This window comes from Crocodylus siamensis, chromosome 5 (genome assembly GCF_052110815.1).
Source record: "Crocodylus siamensis isolate JL-2025a chromosome 5, ASM5211081v1, whole genome shotgun sequence".
Classification (NCBI taxonomy): domain Eukaryota; kingdom Metazoa; phylum Chordata; order Crocodylia; family Crocodylidae; genus Crocodylus; species Crocodylus siamensis.
In genome coordinates, this window is record NC_143399.1 from 154,965,275 (window position 1) to 154,983,524 (window position 18,250).

Below are 18,250 nucleotides of genomic sequence, written 5' to 3' on the forward strand. Positions count from 1 at the left end.
GAGAAGGGGCTGGTTGAGTAGTCCTTCCCCACTCCCATGGGACCCCATTGAAAGAAAGACTACCATGGGTCAGGGACTATATTAAGAAATGGATGTTATTAAGATTATGTCTGCACCTTATATTTTGTAATTGAACTGGTGTATTGTGTTGATGCTGCTGAAATTGCTTTGTTGTGATGGGAAAATAGTGTTATCATAGGACAGAGTAATTTTTGAAAAGCACCCTGTTGGTATCTTTGATTGCTAGATCCCCTAACTGTGTAGGGGTCCATCTGATGCCTATTTTCCTGCATTACTGAAAGACAGACTGTTCCTTTGTAGGGGTAAAGTTGCATTTCCTCTGTTATACTTGGTGTGACCCTTAACTGAGTATGGGTTCCCCACTGTGGGGTGGGGAAGCTGTGGGTTTATTGTATATATATTGTTTTCCCTGGAGATTGTGGTTGGGAGTGATTTTCCTATAGTGTTATGTAGGGTATGACCTTGGTTATTGGTCATTGTGTAAATATATGTATATGATATTTAGTTTTATGTTTATGTATAGTATATGTTAATAAATATTGTATATAGTTAAGAGCCTGTCTAGAGTCTAACTCTATGGAGGAAGGAAGAATCCACACATCAGTGATGGTGATCCCTCCCACAGCATCCTCACCTCCACCACTCCCTTGTGATTGGGATCAGAGCACACTCTTAGGTGTACCCAGGCTACATTAGTTTGAACATAAGAAGAGCCACAAGCAGCAGTTAAAGCAGGACTTTATTTTGTGTGTTTATATTTTGGTCTGGACTGGACTTTATTTTGTTTGCTTAGGTCTTTTTTATGACTGTTTTATTTTTCATTAACACCCTGAAAGGAATCCTGAGTGTCTGGTGGCATGAGGCTGGGGTGCAGGGAATGGTGGAGCCCCAATTTTTCTGTCAGGCATTTTTCATGTCAGTAAAAGTCTTCTTTTGTCCTGCGTTGTGGTGAACATCCTTCCATCAAGGAAAGTGTGTACGCAACCCTGTAATAAAAATAAGAGCAAGTATACTTACCATCCAAGTCATGGCAGGAAAGGTTTTGTATCAACAGGGAGGGGTTAACAGTGATATAAGCCCCCATACTCATTGTAGCAGAAGAAAAGATGTCATCTTGGAAAGGGCAGAAGCCCTACAGCACCTACTATCGACATCAGCTTAGACTAACTGGTGAAGATTGAATCGATTCAGCCTTGGGCTTTTTGACTGTGTGTACTTAGTGCCACACAGGTGTGATTCATTGCAATACAGATCTTCAGAAAATTAAATTAAAAGTAGGAAAAATAACTAATCTTACTGATTATTCAAATCATTCAAAATACCCAGTATATACTTATCTTACTTCGTAAGAAAGGATTTCATCTTCAGAAATCTGTTTGTATTTTTATGATGTAACAACACTTTTAGAAATGAGGAAACGAACTGCATTAAACGCTGAAGTAGTACCTTGGAAACCAATACTTCATTTCTGCAGTTTTTAATAAGCCCATTGCTTATGTTTCTTTTCAGTTCAAAGCCAATTACCTTGATTTAGTCATACAATAGCAAGTTTATCTTTCCAAGGCATTCAAGGTGATATACTTAATTAAAATATATTTTAAAAGTCAAAATTTAAGAGATATACTGATTAAGTAGTGTTAGAACAGCAGGTAATTAAATATGAGAAAAGTGCCAAGAAGCAGCTGTGTGTAAAAGAAATGTTTAGTGCTGTTCATAGGGTGATCGTAAATGGCAGGTTCAAGACAATGTAGGATAACATCAGCAACGGTTATATATGTGTTACTATGCTTAGGGGATAGGAATATTGATGGAAGGTTCTAAAATTTTCCTTCTCTATTTTTATTAGAAAGGCTGTATTGATCTTCTGGAGACTTGAGAGTAGGGCATTTAGCAATAGTTGTTCTTCCACACACTGATCTGAAAGATGAGGAGGGGACGGGAGTGAGAAGGGAGAAACAGAATGAGGAGCTTAGAATCCAGATGCTTTTGTTAGCTTAGTGGGGTGGAAAATGAAATAAAATTAAGATAAAGACCAGCTAATACCTACAAACAGTGCATAAAAACCAAGATTTTCTAATCACGAATAATCAAGCTAAAGGTTTTTCAGAAACTCTGCCTGTGAGTTTATGAAGCAAAAATGTTATCATACAATTTACATTCAAGAGAATATTATAAATACTTTCTGTTACTTCTTTACATCTTGTGAAACCATCATATTATCTGTGGATGGATTAACCCATTCAGGGTATAAATCCCAAGAATGGTTCTCAACATTTCAGAGGATGCTCTTTTTGTATGTTAAGGAAAAATGAATTTTTTTAAAGTATGAATTATTTTAAAGTAGCTCTCATCACAGTTTCTTTCCCTGAGTGCTGCTTTGATTTTCCTGAGTTTAGACATGTTCCTGAAGGCATCCTATGCCATTAGTTCCTAAATGGAGCACACTTTTTCATAATGTAAAACAAAAAACCTGACTGAGATTAAAATTAATGCAAATCCCATGTAGCCCTGAGTGCAATCCAGGGATTGCATCTTACACACTGCTCTTTTCCAGAAACATCTCTCTGTTCTGAGACCACCAGGAAAGGTGTACAACTTTTTCATCAACACTCCTAAATCCTATACCTACTGGGTACTACTGTACCAATCATAGGAGAAGGGAAAAAAATGGTCACTTGAATTGTCTTTGGAGGAAGCTAGTTAAGCAGAGGAATGAGAAGGAGACAATAGGACATAGAAGAGTTACTGTGTCACAGCCCAGGTAAAATTTCCTCTTTGAGCTTACATTGCTAGGTCCCTGTGCCCTTACACTTTCCTTGGGCTCTTAGCTACTGCACTTGTACCTTGATCTCTTGGGCATACTTCTTAAACTCAAGCTGTCTGTCAGTTGTCCTTTGTTGGAAATGGATCTTCATGGTTCATATGCCCAAGGTACCCATAATCAATGATGACCCCTAGTAGACAGCCCAGTTGTTTAAGCATGCCGTGTTCCAAAGCTCCAGCCTTATGGCACTGTGTCCCTTCAGAAACACATGACAATTGAAGAATATAACATGTAGACTTTAAAAAAAAGTCTGGCTTTGAAACTTCAGTAACTTTAGCTAGCATAAAAAGTATTCAGGTATAGCAAAACCACCAACCAGTTCCTTGCTCTTTTAAACACCTTTTGGGTTTAGATCAGAATCTTCTAAGGAGTCCAAGATCCTTCTGCCCTCTCTGGCCATCTCTCTCTCTCTCTCTCTCTTGTTCAGCCAGTTTCTTTCAATTTGGTTGATTCCACCCATTAAAAAGGACCTCCTGCTACAGACCTTTATTCCTCTCTTCTAGCCAAGCTTCCCTATTTATGTTAGTCACCCAGGATTTTTACTACCTGGCTTAATAGTTTCTCTGGCTAGAGCTTTTCCTCTCTGAACTCCTTATGCTTTAGACCACATGGGAAGATTTGGTTTTTCCACATACTCCTTATCATGCCCAGTGTTCAACTAGAACCCAGTCATTAAGGTTAACCACTGCTTTTGTTTGTTTTGCAATGACTTCCCAAAAAAAGGGTAGCATGTATCAGGATTCAGTCAAACCATAGTTGACTCACTATACATTGAGGAATTCAATGGGAGAGTAATTTTATGAAATTACCTCTAATCCATAAGTTGTACATGGTTTCTCCATAATATTAAATGTGGTCAGTATGGTAGAAAGTACTAAAGGGTTATGATTTGATTTATTCCACTAATTAAGAAAGTCACTCTCCTCAGTTCTAAATCCACCAGCATTTACCCTGTCATTCTGTTTGGAATTTTAACTAAACACATCCAGCAATAGTCAGTGCTTTTCCTGAAGCCTTAATAATCTTTGAAATGGTCCTGGGTATGACTGTAAACTGCATCTGACTAGAGGGCCTGGTGGCAACATGGTAGGGCTAGTTGTGGTGGGGTAGCGCCTATAAAATACAACACGCCAAGAGTAAGGGAAGTATAGGAACCCTCAAAACCCTATCCTCCATTCCCTTGTTCCTTGGCTGGAGTAAGGCTAAGGCAGTGGTTCTTAAGCTTTTTTGTACCAGGACACATTTGTAAATAATGATGGCCAGTCCTGACCCAGTAAACAGTTTAGGTAGAAAACAGGCACCTGGCCCTGCCAGTGCCCATCACTCCCAACCTGCAGTGCCCCATCCCCACTGGTGCCCCTCACTCCTGACCTGCTGCCCCCTGCCCCCAGGCCCCAGCCTCCAGTATGGAGGGCAGGGAGTGGATGTGTGGGGCAGGGGGTGTGAGGCTTGGGAAGGCATGTGGCCCCTAGATTTGTGCACCCACAGTGGATATGGGGCTGCAGCCTGGCTGAACTGGCACAGGCAGGAACTGCCTCCATGGCCCAGTGGGCAGGACTTGGCATGGGAGAGCAGAGTGGGGCAGTCAGACTCATTGCTGCCATTGGAACCCCCATACCAGTCATACTGCCAGTAGTGCAAGGAGTAATGGACAGGGGAGGTCACACTGTTCTCACTTTCTCCTGCTGCCAGCTGCTTGTGTGTTGTACCACAGGTCTACCCCACCACCATGGCCTGGCTAGCACCGTTGCTTCCCTTAGGCTATGGCTCTACCCTGACGAGGAGGTGGAGTGGCAGGCATATTGCCTGTGCTTCCCCCTTCCCCCGTTCCCCTGACAGGTAGTCTATGCCCCCCATCAATTTACCTGCAGGGAGCTGCAGGAGCTGCTTTCCACAATGCTTGGCTGCCACATGCATGTCTGTATGTACAAGAGGAAACCTGTGGTTTCCCATATTTTTCTCCTTTAAAGGATAATTCATTTTTAAAGTTTGTTTGCAACCCTTTCATATATTTTTGCAACCTACTTTTGGGTTATGACCCATGGGTTGAGAAATGTTGGGCTAAGGGACATCACCCTGACAGAAACACACCCTTGCTGAGATGCTAGGCAGTCAGCATCAGATCTAATCTGTTACTCTCTGGCAGAAGCTACACCCAGCCAGACAATGAATGTCTGGACTTGGTCTGACCTTTGGACTCTGTCTCGAATGGTCTAAGGGGGGACGGTAGGTCTAGGGCAGCCTCTACTCCTTCATAGCTTTGGGTTGAAGATCTTGGTACGATGGTTGCAGGACTCCATAAGAGGCATGAGGAACCTGAGGCAGCTACCAAGGCATTCAAGTAGCTCTATTTAGGAGTGGCCTGCTTGTTTCCTTGAGGAAGGCCCTAGAAAGGTGGACCAAAAAAAGCCACGCCCCAACCCAAACTATCCTGGCCAAAATGAAATAAAGTGACTTGCACACTGGAATGTTCAGACTCCTTGGTTCAATTTGGACTCATTCTGATCTACAGAAAATGGCATTACTAAACTACAGATTGGTTACACTCAGAATCAACATTGCTGCATTGTCAGAAACTAGGCTCTCAGATACGGTTTCTATCTAAGAGAATGACTATATCATATTCTGGCATGGGAAGTCAGCAAAAGAAAGGAGAAAACAGGGAGCAGGCCTTGTTATTAGAAATAGCTTACTCTCTTCCTGTGAAAGCCCCACTGCTGTATTTAGTCAACTCATGGTACTCAGAGTGTACACAGAATGGCTTCATCACATAGGTGCAGAAATACTAAACTATCCATCAAGCTAGTGATGGAGACAAGAATGTTTTCTATCAACAACTTGAAGAAGAGATTGAGACAACTCATAGAAATGAGACCATTAATACTTGGTGACATCAATATAAGAGTTGGGTGTAGGTTTAAGAACTGGCCTGGTATTCTGGGCAAAAATGGGATTGGTAACATGAATCAAAATGGCCAGTCAGTGTTAGAACTCTGTGCAAGTCAAAATCTATGTGTTAGCAACACTTATCTCATTGGAAAAGCTACAAGAAAGACAGTGTGGAAACAGCCAAGATCAGGGCACTGGTACCAATTAGATGTAGTACTGACTAGGTGCATCCATCTGAAAGAAATCCTGTACACAGGGACTGTGACACTGCAGCAGACTAAGGCATGGTCAAAGTCAGAATCAATGCCAAAAAGATCCACTTTAGCAAAACTACCAGCTGTCCTCAGATTGATATCAGCCAAACTAAAAATATAGAAAGATACAAACTATTTAATGAAGTTGTGAAAGTAAGTTTACCTAACAACTCAGCCACCAAGGTTTGGGAAAGCTTAAAAATTAACATGTACAATGCTGCTGTAACAGTGTTTGGCAAAACATGCAAGAAAAATGGAAACTGGTTTGAAGAGCAGTCTGAAATCTTTCTACCACTGGCTGATAACTAAAAGACAGTGTTAACTCTCTACAAGAAATTTCCTAACACCATAACCCTGGAAAATTTGAGAAAGGCTTGAAAAGAAATTCAAAAAAGGAGGCTAGGAGGTGTGCCCAAGATCTTCTGCTAAAACTGTGAGGATATTCAGAAAGCAGCTGATGAAGGTGATAGCTATGGAATGTATGGAGGCATCAAATGAGCAATTGGTCCAGTCAAGAACAAAACGGTTCCGCTGTAAGACTTAAATGGAAATGTCATCACTGATAAACACAGATAACTTCAGTATTAGACTGAACACTATGGAAATCTGTACTCTAGTGACACTGAAATCAAACACAAGAATCCTTAAGGATTACCACAGTTTGAAGTTATGATGGAATTAGACACTGAGCCTACATTGGATGATTTACAGAAAGCCATGAAATCAAACCCTGGGAACAAGGCATATGGCAACAACTTCCTGCCTGCTAAAGTCTACTAATGTCCCAATGATGAAGTACTTCAAAAGTTCCATGAAGTTATACTGCTCTGTTGGAAAGAGGAAGTGGTACCACAAAGTTTCAAAGATGCTCGATTTATACAATTATACAAAACCAAAAGGCATAAAAGTGACTCTGATAACTACAGAGGTATTTCCCTGTTGAAAATCATCAGAAAAGTTGTCACTCACATCATGCTTCCCAGGTGAAAGAATCTATCCTAAAATTCAGTGCATTTTTCGCTCAGGATGCACAACCATTGATATGATATTTTTGGTCAAGCAACTGCAAGAGGAGTATAGAGAAAAATGAATACCACTGTACATAGGTACACAAATTGATGAAGGCTTCTGATATGGTCAATAGACAGGGCCTTTCTACTGTTCTGAAGAAACTGGGTTGTCCTCCCAAACTACTGAATGTCATTGGCTCATGAAGGCAATGGTAGTCCATGAAAACAAAGAATCAAATGCCTCTGACATCAACAGTGGAATGAAACAGGGATGCATCTTAGTCCCCGTGCTCTTTAATATCCACTTTTCATACCTGCTTCTTCATGCAGTCAAGGACATCAGTCATGGTATTTATTGTTTAACCAGACTACACAGAGGCTTGTTCAACATCACAAGGTTTAGAGTGAAAACCTAGGTGAAAGAGCTGGTTCTGAGAGATTTCCTGTTTGTATTTGACAGAGCCTAAGTTGTCCACAGTGAATCTTCCCTCTAAAAATCTCTTGGGTAGATTCTCTGAGTCATGGAAGGGCTTGGGGTTGACAAATTAGTCTCAAGAAGGCTGTTATCATGTACCAAGGAGTGGAAGAACCAATACCTGTCTTCATTTATGAGAGTAAATCTCTTGGCATTGTTGATAGCTTCTGCTAATTGGGTTCTACAATCAGCAAAAATCTTGACCCTTGGACTGAACTAACAGAATTTGAAAAGCAGCTAAGAATTTTTTTTTTTTTTCCAGAAATGTGCCTGGAATAACAGCAAACTATTAACTAAGATGAAGAAGGTTCCTTGCAATGTGGGGCCCCTACAGGACACGTTAAGAAATTTGGTCATCACACCAGACGATAAAGCCAACATATTTAATGATTTCTTTGCCTCCATTTTCCTAAGCAGGGACCGGAACAGTCACCCCCTTCTGGGCCCCTCTCAGGCCCTAGGGGAGGCACACCTAGGCCAAGGGTTAGTGAGAAACTAGTTAGGGAACTTCTGGAGGAACTGGATGTATTCAAGTCAGCTGGTCCGGACAATCTCCACCCTAGAGTACTGAGGGAATTGGCTGAGGTCATTGCAGGACCCCTGGCGCAGCTTTACAAGCACTCGTGGTGCTCTGGTGTGGTGCCAGAGGACTAGAGGAGGGCCAACGTGGTTCCCATCTTCAAAAAGGGGAAGAAGAAGGACTCAGGAAACTATAGGCCAGTTAGTCTTACCTCGATCCTGGGCTAGCTTTTTGAGAAAATTATTCTCGCGCATATCCACAAGGGGCCAGCAGGGGAGATCATGCTTAGGGGCAACCAACATGGGTTCATTAGCGGCAGGTCCTGTCAGACCAACCTGGTGGCCTTCTATGATCAGATCATCAAATGATTAGATGCAGGGGTAGCAGTGGACATCGTCTTCCTGGACTTTCGGAAGGCCTTCGACACTGTCTCTCGCCCTGTTCTCATTAAGAAACTGGGGGACTGTGGTGTTGACACCCACACAATCAATTGGGTCACCAACTGGCTGGAGGGCCACACCCAGAGAATAGTAGAGGATGCGTCATTTTCGACCTGGCAGTGGGGTTCTGCAGGGCTTGGTCCTCAGGCCCGCAGTGTTCAAAATCTTCATCAGGGACTTGGACAAGGGGGTAAAAAGCACCCTGTTCAAATCTGCTGATGACACCAAGATGTGGTGGGGTGTAAACCTAGACAGGTTACAGGGGTGGGCAGATGAGAACAGGATGGGATTCAACACCGACAAGTGCAAAGTGATGCGCCTGGGGAAGAACAACCGGCACCATACCTACAGGTTGGAGAACTCCATTCTTGTCAGTACAGAGGCAGAAAAGGATCTTGGAGTCATCGTTGACTTCAAGATGAACATGGGCCAGCAGTGTGGGGTTGCAGTCAGGAAGGCCAACCGCACCTTGTCATGCATCCACAGATGCATCTCAAGCAGATCCAAGGAGATGATACTCCCCCTATATGCGGCACTAGTCAGGCCGCAGCTGGAGTACTGCGTCCAGTTCTGGGTGCCGCACTTCAAGAGGGATGTGGACAACATGGAGAGGGTCCAGAGGAGGGCCACTCGCATGATCAGGGGGCAGCAGGGCAGGCCTTATAAGGAGAGGCTATGGGACCTGAACCTGTTCAGCCTCCAAAAGAGAAGGCTGGGGGGTGGGGATTTAGTGGCCTGTTATAAACTAGTCAGGGGGGACCAGCAGGCACTGAGGAAGTCCCTGTTCCCCCAGGAATAACAGTCACAAGGTGGCAGAGGCTAGATTTAGGTTAGATATCAAGAGGCGCTACTTCATGGTCAGGGCAGCTAGGATCTGGAACCAACTTCCAAGAGAAGTGGTGCAGGCTCCTACCCTGGGGGTCTTTAAGAGGAGGCTAGATATACACGTTTCTGGGGTCGTTTGACCCCAGTACTCTTTCCTGCCATGGCAGGGGGTCAGACTAGATGATCTACTCAGGTCCCTTCCGACCATAGAAACTATGAAACTATGCAGAACTACAAGACTTGTATGCTGTCACCCCTGCTTTATGGTTTAGAAATGTGGGCTACATATGCTAGGCACATCAAGAAATTAAACAGCGTCCACATGAGATACGTGTGTAATATCCTGAAAATAAAGTGGGAAGACAAAATACCAAGCACAGAGATGCTGGAGTGCCCAGGATGGATGCACTTAGAAATGACTATCAAAAAGAGGAGGTTGTGATGGCTCAGCCATGTCAACAGAATGGGAGGAGACTGTATCCCCATGACTATTTTGTATAGCCAGATTCAAGATGGCTCTAGAAAGTGGGGTCACTCTCTATGGTGGTACCATAATATGTGCAAAAATGATACAAACTTGTTCATCATTGTTGAGGGTAGGTACTGTAAGGGCTGGGTTCCCTCCGGCCTGATGTCCTCCTGATGGCTGACAACAGGATGAAAGGAGTCACACTATCACCCAGCTGCTCTTTGATGTTATGCTCTTGCTTGTCACAACTTTGTTCTTACTTCTATTGTGGAGCTAATTCTGTGGGTGATACCTTGAACCTGTAGAAGGAGTTTTTTCATAAAGTTCCACCTCCCTTACACTTCATCCTTACCACTTTCTCAATGTTGTTTGATGCTCTTATTCTGGAGGGGTGGCCGTTGGGGTTTGACCAGTAGTTCAACAAGGTCCTTCCGCTGTGGCAGATCCACTAACCAGGGCCCACACAACCTAAAATCAATTCTTTTTATTTTTTTTAAACTGACTTACCAACTATCCCAGAGGCTGGCAGGGAGCACTGGGCCAGGAGACAACTGTCTCCTGGTCGGAGATGGGACACTGCACCCTATCCCCAGGAGCTGCCTGCTGCCAGGGCAAGGAAAATGTCCCCCTGCCCCAGTAGCAGGGAGTTCCCAGCCCCAGATCCCCAACTGAGGGTAGAGGACTTGGAAAGAGCTGCAGGGAGGGGGGGGGGGGTGCAGCTGCCAGTGGGGCAGCCAGCAGCTAGCTCGCTGCTAGCTGCCCTACTGGTGGATTGGAGCAGGGGGCTGGGACCTACCCCAGCCCTGCATTTCTTTCCATGCCCCATGCCTCAATCACTTGATCAGGGCATGGGGCTGGGACCTTCCCCTGACCATGACAGTTACTGGTCCCCAATCCACAATTGCAGGGCAGGGGCTAGAGACCTTGTTCCTTGCTCCCATGCTCAGCTCCTTGAGCATGCAGCTTGGTGGTGAAAAGGCTCCCCAGCCTGTTCTCCACCCAGCTCAACAAATCACAGAGCTGGACAAGGAACAAGCTCCCTAACCCCCACCAGCAGGAAGCTCTCAGCACCAGCTCCATGGTCACAGGGCTGGTGCTGGGAGATCCTTTTCTCCCAGCCCAAGCTCCACAGTCATGGGCCACTGCTGGGAAATCCTTATCTCCCAGGCTGAGCTCTGTGGTCACAGGGCTGGCCTTAGCAGATCCTTATCTCCCAGCACTAGCCGCTGTTACGGAGCTGGCACTAGGGGATAAGAATCTCCCAGCCCCTGCTCCCTGACCATGATGGCAAAGTGGGGGTTGGGGGAGAAGGTCTCCCAGTCCCTGTTCCCCAATTGTGATCTCAAAGTGGGGGGGGCTTGGAGCTTGCTACTGCTGGGGCAGGGAGACATAGTGCGTGCCCAGGCTCTGGTGGTGGAGCCCACCCTGGCAGCAGGCAGCTCCTGGGGGCAGGGAGCAATCTCCTACCACCTGGTGGCTGGCTGACTAGGAACAGATTTGCTCTTGGTCAGGCATCTACACTAGTGCTACTGTACAGTAAGTAATCTCAAGTAAGTTTACTACTTGCATTTGCAGGTAACAAATGTACTTACGATTAGGGAGGTTTACTGTGCAGAAAGCATGTGCACATATAGACATACATGCTTACTGCATAGTAAAACTACACTACTGCTCAGTAAAACATTTCATGTAGATGCACCCAGTAACTGCCTGCATGCCTGGTCTTACCCCACAGAAAGTGGAAGCTAACTTGCAATAACTTAGCTTTTTCACTGAGAGCAAAACTGCCATGGTTTAGTTTCCCTTACTGCAAGCTAAGATTGTACATACAGGCAGTAATTATGGGCTTGATAATGTGTGATAAAGCCCTTTCCTCTTTAACCTCCCAGTAAATTGTTCAAGTATCCAAGCTCTAAGATGCAATTCATTTACTTATAACACTTACACACTTCAGATAACTATTTCAAAGAATTATTACTTTCTAATACACTAATTCAAGAGTTCCTATTATATATGTCAACTGTAAAATAGAAATAATATGTATCTATCTAAAATATACATGGATATATACACATATTTACACACACATACACCCCCCCCCCACACACATTTTCCTTAATGAAAAACAAATATTTTTATTTGAAGACTTGGAGAGATAAGTAGAAATTCACCTCAAAAAGATGTGGATCAGTTATGAAAGGACAGATCCTATGGACCAGATTTCCAAGCATAAATTTTCTTTTCATTTTCAGTTGGATGCTCAGTTTTTGCACCAGCATTTTAAAATAGATTGGATTTATGTTGTAATTGGACACACAACTAAATTATGTTGACTGCAGGCAAACCATTTATGGTTACCAAATTGCAAATGTGGAGGCCTGGTTAAACTAGTGCAGTGATGTGCTTATAAACAGGAAGGAGCTCTTTGAGAATGTGAAGGTGTAAGGTAACTTGGATAACAGTGATGACAGGACATGATAGGGCCCTTGTACATGTACTTGGCATTTACTCACTAAAAGTGTTCCTGGCTTAATTTTTCTTTCTTAGTTTAAGACAGCTAAATAAGTAACGTGGACATGATTTACCACCCAAGGGCTTATAGTTTCATAGTTTCTAGGGTTGGAAGGGACCTGAGCAAATCATCTAGTCCGACCCCCTGCCATGGCAAAAAAGAATACTGGGGTCCTACGACCCCAGCAAGATGTTCATCTAACCTCCTCTTAAACACCCCCAGGGTAGGAGCCAGCACCACTTCTCTTGGAAGTTGGTTCCAGACCCTAGCCGCCCTGACTGTGAAGTAGCGCCTCCTGATATCTAACCTAAACCTACCTTGTGACCGTTATTCCTTGTCACTCCTGGCGGTGCTCGGGGAAACAGTGACTCCCCCAGTGCCTGCTGATCCCCCCTGACTAGTTTATTACAGGCCACAAGATCCCCCCTCAGCCTTCTCTTGTGGAGGCTGAACAGGTTCAGGTCCCGTAGCCTCTCCTCATAGGGCCTGCCCTGTTGTCCCCTGAGTGGCCCTCCTCTGGACCCTCTCCATGCTGTCAACATCCCTCTTGAAGTGCGGTGCCCAGAACTGGACGCAGTACTCCAACTGCAGCCTGACCAGTGCCGCATAGAGGGGGAGGATCACCTCCTTGGCCCTGCTTGAAATGCATCTGTGGATGCATGACACGGTGCGGTTGGCCTTCCTAACTGCCTCCCCACACTGCCGGTCCATGTTCATCTTGAAGTCAATGATGACCCAAAGATCCCTTTCCGCCTCCGTGCTGACAAGAGGGGAGTTCCCCAGCCTGTAGGTATGGTGCCGGTTGTTCCTCCCGAGGTGCATCACCTTGCACTTGTCTGAGTTGAAACCCATCCTATTCTTGTCCACCCACCCTTGTAACCTGTCTAGGTCTGATTGTAGCCTGTTGCATCCTTCCAGTGTGTCCACGTCCCCCCACATCTTAATGTCATCAGCAAATTTGAACAGGGTGCTTTTTACCCCGTCATCCAAATCACTGATGAAGATGTTGAACAGTATGGGCCCGAGGACCGAGCCCTGCGGAACCCCACTGCCCACGTCCTTCCAGGTTGAGAAGGACCCGTCCACCACCACCCTCTGGGTGCGGCCCTCCAGCCAGTTGGCGACCCATTTGACTGTGTGGGTGTCTACACCACAGCCCCCCAGTTTCTTAATGAGAATGGGGTGAGAGACAGTGTCAAAAGCCTTCCGGAAGTCCAGGAAGACTATATCTACTGCTACCCCTGCATCTAATGATCTGGTGATCTGATAGCAAAAGGCCACCAGGTTGGTCTGACAGGACCTGCCACTGATGAACTCGTGTTGGTTGCTCCTTAAGCATGCAGTCCCCTGCTGGCCCCTCCTGGATGTGTGCCAGCATAATTTTCTTGAACAGCTTGCCTAGGATTGAGGTAAGACTAACTGGCCTATAGTTTCCCGGGTCCTCCTTCCTGCCTTTTTTGAAGATGGGAACCACATTGGCCCTCTTCCAGTCCTCTGGTACCTCACCAGAGCACCACGAGTGCTCGTAAAGCCGTGTCAGGGGACTTGCAATGACCTCGGCCAGTTCCTTTAGAACTCTAGGGTGGAGATCATCTGGACCAGCTGACTTGAATATGTCCAACCCCTCCAGAAGCTCCCTAACTAAATCCTCGCTAACCCGTGGCCCAGGTGTGCCTCCCCTGGGGCCCAAGGGGGGCCCAGCAGGGAGGTGGCTGTTCTGGTCCCTACTTAGGAAGACAGAGGCAAAGAAATCACTAAACATGTTAGCTTTGCCGTCTGGTGTGACGACCAAGTTCCCCAACGCGTCCTGCAAGGGCCCCACATTACCCGGGACCTTCTTTTTACCCCCTATGTATTTAAAAAAGGACTTGTTATTGTCCTTAATCTGGGAAGCTAGTCCCAGTTCCATCTCTGCCTTGGCCTTCCTAACTACCCCCCTACATCCCCGAGCAACAACAGAATAGTCCTCCCTGGTGATGACCCCTTCTTTCCATTGGGAGTAAGCCTCCTTTTTAGCAAGGAGACATTCCCGGATGCTTTTGGTGAGCCACAGAGGCTTGTATGCTCTCCTGCTCCCTTTGATCCTCGTTGGGATTACCTTCCTTTGGGCTTGGAGGATCGTCTCCTTAAGGAGCGACCACTCTCCTTGGACACCTGGCTCCCCTCCCCTCCGGGACCTCAGCGCTTCTCCAGCTATCCTCCTTAGCTCATTGAAGTTTGCCCTCCTAAAATCTAGGGCCGCTGCCTTACTGCATGCCTTTGCTACCTTGCGCTGGATGGTGAATTCCAGCAGGCGATGATCGCTGTCGCCCAGGTGGTCGAGCATCCGCAGCCCCCTCACCAGGTCATCACCCGTGGCCAGCACTAGGTCCAAAAAGGCGTCTCTCCTGGTGGGGCTGTGCACCTCCTGGGTTAGATGGAGGTCCTGCACTCTGTCTAAGAACCTACGTGAGCGTTCAGACCTGGCTGACTGCTCTTCCCAGCAGATGTCTGGGAAGTTCATGTCCCCCATGACTACCACATCCTTAGCCTTCACTACCTCTGTGAGCTGACCCAAGAATTCCCGGTCAACCTCTTCTCCCTGGTTGGGAGGTCTGTAGTAGACCCCCACCATTATGTCTCTTTCCCCTCAACTGCCTTGTACTCTAACCCAAAGTACTTCAGAGTGCCCCTCCCCTGACTCCTTGCTAATTGACAAGGATGTGTATTCCTCCTTAATATAGAGTGCCACACCCCAACCTCTCTTTCCTATCCTGTCCCTCCTGTACAGCCTATAGCCCTTGACATTCACCGCCCAATCATGTGTTGCATCCCACCACATTTCCGTAATCCCCACTATGTCCAGGCTGGTGTCAGCCAGCAGGAGGGTGAGTTCTTCCTGCTTGTTACCCATACTACGAGCGTTTGTGTAGAGGCATTTGAGGCCTCCTGTGGATGTGTGTACTGACCCCCTAGTCCCAGCGTTACCCTGGCCCCCATCTCTTACCTGTTTATTTGCTTCACTCATTGGTCTGGGCTGGGCTGTAGTTGTGGGTGCTGTTTGGTCTGGCAGTCTGATGTTTCCTCCACCTTCATCTTCCCCTTCCCCTGATGAGCCTAGTTTAAAACCCGCCGGAGGAGGTCCGCCAGCCTAGAAGAGAACACATGCTTACCTTTAGGGGAAAGGTGGAGCCCATCCCATCCCGGCATGTCTCTCGTCATGATGTTCTGGTCATGGCTGAGAAAGCCAAAGCCCTCCTTGAAGCACCATTCTTGCAGCCGCCAGTTGGTCTCCGCGATGCATGTTTCATGCCGTCTGCCTCGTCCACTCACTGGCAGGATAGAACAGAAAACCACCTGTGCACCCATCTCCTTATTATGCTATGACTAGTAAAAAGTTCTAGAGGGCATGTCAGAACAATTTTACCCTCATGCCCTTTCAGTACTAGTTTAAAATGCCATAAAGCACCACCTGGCAGTAAGTAATCAGTCCTACTGTCTCAGGATGGGGTCCTCAAGGGTAGCCATGTTTCATAGATTTCATAGATTTTCATAGACATTATGGCTGGAAGGGACCTCGGGAGATCATCGAGTCCAGCCCCCTGCCCAAAGGGCAGGAAGTCAGCTGGGGTCATAGGATCCCAGCAAGATAAGCATCCAATTTGCTCTTGAAGGTGTTCAATGTAGGTGCTTGAACCACCTCCGCTGGCAGACTGTTCCAGACCTTGGGCATTCTTCCTTATGTCCAGCCTGAAACGGTCTTGCAGCAGTTTGTGACCATTCGACCTCGTCATCCCTTGGGGCGCTCTGGTGAACAGATGTTCCCCCAGATCCTGGTGGTCACCCCTGATAAACTTATAGGTGGCCATCAGATCACCCCTGAGCCTGCGCTTTTCCAGGCTAAAGAGTCCCGTGGCTCTCAGCCTGTCATCGTAAGATCTGTTTTCCTGACCTCTGATCATGCGCGTGGCTCTCCTCTGGACTCTCTCAAGCTTCTCCACATCCTTTTTGAATTCTGGAGCCCAAAACTGGATGCATTACTCCAGCTGCGGCCTCAGCAAGGCTGAGTACAAGGGGAGAATGACGTCCCGGGATTTGCTCGAGAAGCATCTATGGATGCACGCCAGCATTTTGGTTGCTTTACTAGCCGCAGCATCGCGTTGCAGGGTCATGTTCATCTTGTGGTCAATGATGACCCCCAAGTCTTTTTCTTCTGTAGTGCTAACCAACGTAGCACTGCCGAGCCTATAAGGATGCTGCAGGTTTTTCCTCCCAAGGTGGAGAATCTTGCATTTATTGGTGTTAAACACCATGAGGTTCTCGTCTGCCCATTTGCTGAGCTTGTTCAGGTCAGCCTGGATCACCCGCCTATCTTCTCGCATGGATGCTTTGCCCCAAAGTTTGGTGTCATCAGCGAACTTGGCCAGTCCACTCCTGACTCCAGTGTCCACATTGTTAATGAAGATGTTGAACCGTATGGGTCCCAGGACAGAGCCTTGAGGGACCCCACTGGTCACAGGGCACCATGATGAGTGACTGCCATCAATCACAACCCTCTGGGTCCGACCACGAAGCCAATTTCCCAGCCAGCGGATCGTGGTGGAGCCAAGGTCATAACTGGGCAGTTTGGCCAAGAGGTGATCATGGGATACCAGATCAAAAGCTTTTTTGAAGTCAAGATATATGACATCAATCTCTTCTCCCTTGTCCAGGTGATAGGTCACCTGGTCATAGAAGGAAATGAGATTGGTCAAACAAGACCTACCCGCAACAAACCTGTGCTGGCTATCCCTTAGAATGTTAGCCTGGGCCAGTCCATCAAGGATGGCCTCCTTAATAAACTTTTCTAAGATCTTCCCCAGGATAGAAGTCAGGCTAATGGGCCTGTAGTTAGCCGGATCCACTCTCCTCCCTTTCTTGAAGATCGGCACTACATTGGCCTTCGTCCAGTCTTCGGGCACTACACCAGAGCGCCAGGAGTTTTCAAAGATCCGTGCCAGGGGCTGGGCTATGACGCTCGCCAGCTCCTTGAGTACCCTGGGGTGCAGATTATCAGGGCCGGCTGACTTGAAGGTATCCAGCTTCTCAAGGTGTTCCTTCAGGAGGTCAGCATTGATGGAGGGTAGGGGATCCCCCTCACCCAGATTTCCCTGTCCCATAGCAGGCATGGGCATCCCGTGTGACTGATGAAAGACTGACGCAAAGTACCTATTTAATAGGTTGGCTTTTTCCTGGGCGTCAGTTGTCAGTTGCCCCATCTGGTTTAGCAGGGGTCCAACATTGCCCTTGCTTTTCCTCCGGCTCCCCACATATCTGAAAAAGGTCTTTTTGTTGTCCTTGATGCCTGAAGCTAGTTGGAGTTCAGTTGCAGCCTTGGCTTTCCTGGTTTGCTCCCTGCAGGACCGGACCAGTGCGGAGTAATCCTCCTTGGAGGTGAATCCCGTCCTTCATCCTTTGTAGGCTTTCCTTTTTAGCCACAGTAGGTCTGCTAGGTCTCTGGAGAGCCAGGGGGGCTGCTGTGCCTTCTTGCTGCCTTTCCTCCATGTTGGAATAGATTTAGCTTGTGCATTGAGTATCGCTTCCTTGAGAAGCAACCACTCTTCTTGAACTCCCATCTCCCTGGGGTCATGGTCCCTGAGGGCCTGACCGACAAGCCTCTTGAGCTTGTCAAAGTTGGCTTTTCTGAAGTCAAGGACTTCTGTGTTGCTGACTGACTTGCCAGCTTTACGGCGGATGGTGAAGGTGATCAGCTCGTGGTCGCTGTCACCCAACTTCTCATCAATCACTAGGTCATCGATTAGGTCGTCCCCCGTAGCCAGTACCAGGTCAAGCAGCGCTTTGCCTCTCGTTGGCCCATAGACTTCTTGAGTCAGGTAGAGGTCATCCATGCACGAGAGAAAGCTTTGTGCCTGCTCAGATTTAGCTGAGTGATCTTCCCACGAGATGTCCGGGTAATTGAAGCCACCCATGACAACCAAGGTCCTGGAGCAAGCAGCCTCAGTCAGTTCCCGGGCGAACTCCTGGTCAAGCTC

At 46.8% G+C, this 18,250-nt stretch overlaps 1 long non-coding RNA gene across 1 annotated transcript in view; it reads right to left on the reverse strand.

Moving 5' to 3' along the window:
- Positions 1-752: 752 nt before the first annotated feature.
- Positions 753-18,250, reverse strand: part of LOC149864795 (uncharacterized) — a 256,936-nt gene continuing 239,438 nt past the window's right edge. The window contains exons 2-3 of the long non-coding RNA XR_016442635.1: positions 15,392-15,550; positions 753-1,007 (exon numbers count right to left, since the gene is read on the reverse strand). This is a non-coding gene — a long non-coding RNA (uncharacterized LOC149864795). The remainder of the gene's footprint in view (positions 1,008-15,391; positions 15,551-18,250) is intronic.